The following is a 7,957-nucleotide window of genomic DNA, read 5'->3' as shown; positions in this document are numbered from 1 at the left end:
TTTTTTTTTTTTTTAAACTTTTAAGCCAGTGCAATGGCTTTCATCTGCTCACACTTCTTTCTGAACCCAACTCCTCTGGCTATTCAAGCCACCCTCTTCCTGCAAGTTAAGATTGGGACAACGTAGTTATAATTCTAGAGCTTGTCAGCTAGAATTAAACCATCATAAACCGATCACACAATGCTGCTCCCTTCAGCCCAGCAGTTGAGATTATTTTTCCACTGATGTAACGAACCTTTCAGATCCTTTGGTGAGAGTTCACCAGCACGTACTTCTCTCTGTCTAGAGATCCTTTCTAACCAGAAGATCATTGAGATCATCTGTGGTGAAGAAACATGTCCTATGTGGAGAAGGTTTTTTAGACCAGAAGCATCAGTTATGGAGGTTACCATTGTTGTTCTCACAAGGAAGAGAATCAAAAGTGTAATCACACTAGGTCATGTGTAAATGTATGCTGTTTTTACTGGCTCTTAACCCTTTTCCTTCCAGGAATTGTTAAGTTCCTTTGCAGTCATATATCAGTCCTTGGGTTGTTCTCACCAAGGGTGAGTGTTTGACGGTAAGGCCTCCCAGTCGACCAACAGAATAGAAGTTGGGTCATGTAACGGATTCTCTGGAAATTACATAAGAGAAATAAATACCCTGGTATTTGCACAGAGAGGAAGTCATGAAATTCTCTTTGAGCATGAACTCATAGACTCTGTCAAGCCTTCCTGTGAGAAAAAAAGATTTCTTGGTCTGAGAGGGTCTTCAGTGGCATTAGGTGTGGGACGTTTTGTAGGAAGATCTCCCATCCCTATGACGCTTGAAACGGGCTACAGGTCAGGCGGCCTTTTGATGGAGACTCCGAAGAGTATTCAGGAGACACGAGAAAGAACAGAACATCTGTCAATGCCTAGGGCTCTTTCTTTGTTTCTTTTCTTTCTTTTATTGGCCTGTAAGTCAATTCATAGAGAATTGCTTTCCTTTATGGAGACATCATTTCAAAAATGATTTTTTAAAATTTGTATTGTATTTTACTTTTTTCTGACCGGACTCTCACCTACAGGGTTTTATCTTATCACAGGGGCTTGGTGCTTTTCTGGCGTGTTGCTTTGATAGGCTACGCTTTTCTCCAGAGCCTGTGGAACTGGAATCATGCAGGTCCCGAGCTGCCTTTCCAGAGATGAACCAAATGTTCAATTATGGTGGTAATATAATCCTGAGCGCTTTGTGTCATTGGCTGCGTTCGAGTCCCGGCCCCCTTTTTGTACGATTTGAAATAATTTATGGGCCACGGACAGGAAAATTTTTCATTGTTTTCTACTCTAAGGGAACTACTTATGTTATGTGTATTTTGCTAGTGTTTCACTGAAATATTGAAGCTGTTTAGCCTCAGAGCGTAATAGATTGTTCGACTTTTGGAAAAGACTGAGAGACTTGCCATTATCTGCTTTGAATTTTTCATATCTTAATGCATAAGGAATGTGTGTGCTACAGGTGAGTAGATGATTTTCTTAAATTGCAAATTGTAAAATATAACTGAACTCTAAACATCATAAAATCAGAATCATGATAGCAAGTTAGTGAGAAAGGGAATCTCAATACTGAGGACAGTTCTTCTGTCTGAACTCAGTAACTACGAATCAAACTTTAGCCCTTTTTATCCTCTCATGAGGTTTTTAGATGTGTCACCACTGAGTCGACAGACATAACTGTGTGTGTGTCTACTCTGAATTTGCTTTCTGCCAACTAATTTATTTAGTACATTCCTTCCTTCACTTAATCCTGTACTGAGGAGGCAGTAAATTTTTATGTAAAAGTAATAGACACTAAGAGCAATAGCTTTGGGGTTTAACCTTTGTTCAAGTGAGAAATACATCATTACTTTTCGTGAATTTTTTGAAAACACTATTGCATGTGTTAACATGTAAAAGAGGTTTAATCTCAGTAAACAAGAAAGCTAGTTCTCCACCATGATTTTCACCCCCCGTGAGTTAACTTAACAGGTACAGTATGAGTCTTCATGTATTTCAGTTTACAGCAGAGAGATGACAATCGGGTTTAAAAAAAAAAAAGGCATTATTTATAGTATCGGTTCCTGCCTTGCTCAAACTTGGTGACTCAGTTATGCAAACTATATAAAGGAGTAGATTTTGGTATAACTTGGAAATGAGATTTTCTTTGCTGTTAAGGAGATCCAAAGCTGAAACACAAGTGACAATTTAAGTCTGTTATAAATTCAGTTTCTCCATTGCTAACCATAGAATTAATGTTCTAAAACATTTGTTTCAGTGCTAATTCATTTGAATTTTTTTTTTTTTAACATTTGAAATAAACTGATACAGCTCAAATCCAAATGCAGGAGAAGAGATATCTGAATTTGATCCTGATCAGTACATTAAAATACCTAATTAAACACCTATAAAATGAGTTATGACATAACAGGTTATCTTTTAATAATCACATAATGCTATTAATGTTATTTGTTCTGTTATCATTAGTTGTTATTATTATTGGTGACAGTAGGTACACTATCCAGTAGATACATGTTTTGTTTTTGCATAGTTGTAATATGAATTTTCTTTGTAACTTATACACAAGAGATTCGAATATTAAAACATAAATTTCTCAAAAGTCTGGAATTACATATTCATTGAAGATATGTGTGTCTGCAGAACACAAACCAGTCACTGAAGGAGGAAAAGATTCAACCAAACCCTCAGATCCTGATCAAATTTATTTTTAAAATGGAAGGAACTTTCACAGAGAAGGATGAAATTTGAGCCAAACCTTTGGAATTAGATCTTGTGTAAGGAGATTTATATATTACAGTTAGGGCAGAGAAAATTTGAGGGGAATTAGTAAGTGCTGTGAAAAACGCAGGTTTTATTCTATGATGTCTAGATTTGTCTCAACAGAGATGCTGTTAAACCCTGCAGAAAGCAGAGGGAAAAACACTGGATTCCACATCGGCAGGCTTAGAACTCTTATCTACAGCTTCCATTCAATGAGGTGCTTTCTTGGAACATAATTTCTATATCTGCATTTCCTTATAAATGAAAATTGGAATTAGGGAAATCATATGAAGGAAAAAAAAAAAAAGAAAGAAAGGAAAGATCACATGTTAGGGCTGCAGCCAGAGGTAGCGAATGAGGTGTGAATCAGAATAATGTTTCCACAGTTCTGCTGACCTGTCTCATCCTTCTGCTCACTCACCTGGAGATCCCTCCCTGTCTAAAGGATAAAGCGTCAGCTCCTCATGCTTGCTTTAGGGGCCCGACTTTAATGTTTAATTCTAATCTCCCTTTATTCATGAACTTTTTCAGATGCTGACCGTCAACTGGAAAAATCCATTTTACTTTCCTCCCTTTGTCTAACACCAACCTGTTCTTCCAGGTATAGCTATAATATGTTCCTAAAATCCTCAGATATTTCTCTCTTTATTTACATGGTATTTTCAGAGTGTAATCGTCTCAAGCACGTGAGATAAATGAAGTGTTCCAGTGCATGAAAAACTAATTTACTAAATAATAATGTCTGCTCTGGAAGTGTGAGCTTCTTGAAGAACAATCACACTTATCGTTGTTGGATTTCACATATTTAATGCAATTAAGACCATAATAATGAGCACGGTGAGCACTCAATCATTTCTCAATGAATGACTGCATGATTTATATACATATACATATAAACATAGGCATATTTGCAAACACTATTACCCGGAGGTCTTCCTCAACTATTCATAATATAGCAAATATAAGGACTAAAGCATTTAAGTGCTCCAAGAAGCTAAAATAGATGTCACAGATCCATGTCCTGAAGCTTTTTTACCCCAAAAAGAACTGAATAAAACAAGGTAACTCTGAATTTAGCATCTGCTCATTCCATTTCAAAAATATACATCCACTTTAAGCCCCTTAGATCATATTTGCTTTTAGTTTAGTCACATATTTTTAACAGCCTTGGTTACATAATTTCTCAGCCCAGTGCAGATTAGAATCAACAAATTAGACAGCATGGTGACAGCCTGATAAATGTATGGCACGTTGGCAGAAGCAAAAATGAGAAGCGAAGGCTGCCACTGATGGAGAAGCGAGAACAAGCAGAAGGCTTAAATTAGCTTGGTCCAGGCCCACTGAATGTAGGAGACATTGCTTTCACTGTACCCCATAGGCCTGTTCCATTGCAGGTAAAAATGACACAACTTGTATTTTTTTAAAATGATACTGAGTCATTATTCTAAAGTCATATTACACTAAAAAATATTGTTACTTTAATTCATTTAATTATTCGACTGACTTTTATAGTGAGACTTGATTTTGTTTTTCAACTTGGTCAAGTGCAAGTCAGTGGGGATATAAAGATAAAGAACAGGACAGTGGATTTTGAAAAGCTCGCTATTGGTAGGTGGAAACAAACATAGGGGAAAATATTTCTCATAACAGGAGGGGACCAAAATGTACTCTACTAGAAATATGTACAGAGTTGCAGGGGCAACCAGTTGGAGAGATGGAGGATTCCTACCATATATCAGAGAAAATAATTCCCACCCAAAGAAATTTTAATTATTTAGAAAAGCCATTATGTGATATGGACAGTTCCAGGAATGCCAGATAAATTAGGCATAATCACTGTGTGTTCCAGTGGTGAAGAAAGTCAAATAAGCCTTGAGGACTAAATCCCACTGCTTTAGAGAAAATTGCGTCTGTGTAGACAGTGGCATGCAGCAAGCACATGCCATCCTGAGAAACAAACAGCTTATAATTCACACACACGGCCACATGCATGTATATAGACTGATCTGGGGGCAGTACCCTCAGCATCCTTAACTACGCGTGGTAGGTAACATGTTATACATAGTAAGGCTTCCATTCTAAGACTTTGCCATAAATTCTATTCTGTTCCACTCCACTCCTCAGAAACTCTCCAGATTTATTTATTTTTTGCATGATCCATTTTAGCACTTAATCACAGGGGCCCTTATAGTGTCATTTGATTTCACCTGTGCATTGTTGGTTTGTTCCTTCTAGGGCTTTTATGTCTCCCATATCATCGCTTAGCAGAAAGCTAAAGTATAAAGCAGCTCTGCAACAAATACATTCATTGAATTTAATATGAAGATTAAATCTTATCAGTGTGGTAAGTGAAATTGCCAGAGCTGTTTTCTAATAGATAATAATATATTCGGTGCCTTAAAATACCATAGTAGATGGCTTGTCCCCCACAGCAGCAGATTGCAAACTCATCCTGTCTACATTTCAAGTCAATCTGACACTTATTTATTATTTATTACTATTAATCATTCCTATGAAGATTAGTAAGTAGTTCTTAATACGTAGTTGATACAAATGACAGTTTTTTCATTTCATGTTCCTATGAAATGGGTCTGCATATATGGTTAATGGAAGTCTGAAAACATATCTAATTGCTGGAGATCTTTATATAAATACAAAGGAAAAATTTCTGTTCCTAGTGGGACAGTCACCTTCTGCGTCACACAACCATTCATAATCTGACTGCAGATCTGGTTTGTGACTAATGTTTGGCTCTCATATTATAGGTGGTTACTGTGGAGGGAATCAGTAAGAGCATAATTCTCATTTCCTTGGAAAAATTTAATCCACAGTTGGATCCCAACACCCAACTTCATTGCTGTCCAAAACTAATGGGGATTTTTGCTAAATAAGGACTGATTCAGCCAAAAAAAAAGAAAAAAAAGAAAAAGAGATATACTCTGACTAGAGAAATCTGTATCACACACTGCTCCAAAAAGTATATTTACCCAAGCACTGAATGCATTGGAACACTAGAATTTTCTTAATAGGGACATAGGGAAAAGTCACTTATTAAAGCACACATTTATATATATATATTTTTTGTAAGATGGAGTTAATGAATGCTATCATGCATTTACAAAGGTTTACTTACAAAATTTAATCTTTCATGTTTCTTATTTAGCTAAATAAGGTAAAAATTCTAAATCAGATTGGGAAGCTGCTTATTAAAATAATCAACTTTTCTCTAACCTTCTACTTCGAGAACTAAGCCTTGCTGCATATCAGTCTGTGGGCAGGTGGCATGGGTGGGGTGCAGAGAGGGATGCTGTTGAGAAAGACTAGGACACATATATTTGTTTGCTCCCTCCCATGACTAAGTCTATACAGCCGACCATAATCTTAGAACTTGGTGTTCATTTCTTTCAAGATTTTCCTATCATATGAAATTATCTGGGCCTAGGGTACACTCAGTTTATTTAGAGTATAATATTAAAGTAAAACCATTTCAATCCAAGTTCCAGAGAAATGGCATCTTTTTCCGGGTGACCGATGCTCAAAAAATTGCTCATTACCTGGACAAAAGTATAGTCTCTCTGAATGCACATGGTTTGGAAAATGCTTAGCCATCTACAGATGCACAGACTGAATTATAATAAAGAAGAGAATATCTATAAATGATTAATTTCCTCTCTCCACTTAGGCTTATACGTTCTAAGGTATCAATGAGACCTCTCCCACCTGTTTATTAGAAGAAATCCATGAGAAAACACATTTCAGAATGTTATTGCAGTGACGGGAGCTGTCAACTCACCCAGTGTCCTTTGGCTGTATACAGTTAGCTGGTCTATCTCCAGGTTCTTTTAGCTGCCAGCTACAGCCTGGGTTCCTACACATCCATTTATTTTGCAGAGTTAATTCAAGCTGTTTATAAATAATACGTGACTTAATAAATAAATATTAATGTAGACGTCTTGTGCGAGGCATTCCCACTTACCGGGGCCTTAAAAAGCAAGATTGTAACAGGGCTTGGAGCACTGTGTAATCTCAACAGATGGGATGGAACAGAAACGCGCTGGGCTGTCAGCAGTCGCACGCGGGCACAACCTATTCCACACCCTTTTAATTTCAATACTTTGCTCGGATATAGGAAAAGAGGCACACTTGCTCACACAGGATGAAGTACGCATCTGCAAAACCCAAGCATATTTCACCAGCACCTCCTAGGGGCCATGCGAGGGTATGAGGCTCGGAGGTGAGCACCGGCGCAAACCCTTTCCTTATGTTGTCAGTGTCTCGTCCTCCGGCCAAAACACAAATCCACAAATCCACCAGGGCTGTGCCGCTCAGAATACAAGCTAGATTGCTGAAGGAGTTTGGCGATTCGGGGGTGGGAGGTGGGGGGTGGGGGGGGTTTAAAGGGGTAAATAAACTGCACGAAAGACAAATTTGATCGCTTGAGGAAATAAACACACACACACACACACACACACACACACGCACGCACGCACGCACGCACGCACACGGATTTCAAACTCGGTGTAAGAAAGGGAAAGACTCCTAAATATATTGTGTCCTTTAGGAGCAAAGCTTCGTTTTGGCACCGAAGTACTCAGAGATATGCACTTACTCTTCAGTTTACACACACAAACACACACGCGTGGATTAATCTAAAGTTCCAGGGTCCAGACCCCCGGTAACACTGAACTTGACCTAGGTTTCTAAAGGGGTCTGTCTACACGCTCTTGCCTGGTTGCTGGGAAGAAGGGTTGGGAGGCGCCCATGCGAGGGCAGAGCGCGAGTGTCTGTAGGAGTTGCTGTTCCAGAGAATTCATTACTCTCTAATTGCTCTGATTTTAGATCAGCAGAGCGTGCCGGGCGGTGGTGGAGAAAGAGATTGAGGGAGGACAATGCGAGAAGGAACGAATCGTTCACCCTTCAGAGAAGTCCTGGCGCTTTGTAAGTAATTCACGAACAGTCGGGGAGGAGAAATAGCCCCAACGGCTGTGCGGTTGCAACACTGGCGCGCGTCTGAATCCTGCCGAGTTCTGCGCGCGGGTCCCCGGTCCCGGTCCCCCATTTAATTCGCTGCTCCACAGCACCCCGCAGGCTCTGCGGAGGATTCGCGGGGCGAGGGGCCCTGGGTGGGAGGGAGGGGACAGGGGGACGCGCCCGGGCTGAGATGCAATCCTCCCCGGCTT

General features: G+C 39.3%; 1 protein-coding gene across 1 annotated transcript in view; it reads left to right on the top strand.

Moving 5' to 3' along the window:
- The first annotated feature begins 7,526 nt into the window (after nt 1-7,526).
- Nucleotides 7,527-7,957, top strand: part of KCNJ2 (potassium voltage-gated channel subfamily J member 2) — a 10,296-nt gene continuing 9,865 nt past the window's right edge. The window contains exon 1 of the mRNA XM_011370403.2: nt 7,527-7,715. The gene's annotated coding sequence lies outside the window, so the exon portion shown is untranslated. The remainder of the gene's footprint in view (nt 7,716-7,957) is intronic.

Source organism: Pteropus vampyrus, unplaced genomic scaffold (genome assembly GCF_000151845.1).
Source record: "Pteropus vampyrus isolate Shadow unplaced genomic scaffold, Pvam_2.0 Scaffold169, whole genome shotgun sequence".
Lineage (NCBI taxonomy): Eukaryota > Metazoa > Chordata > Mammalia > Chiroptera > Pteropodidae > Pteropus > Pteropus vampyrus.
The sequence above is the reverse complement of the archived record's forward strand: the minus strand, read 5'-3'. Positions and strand labels throughout refer to the sequence as shown.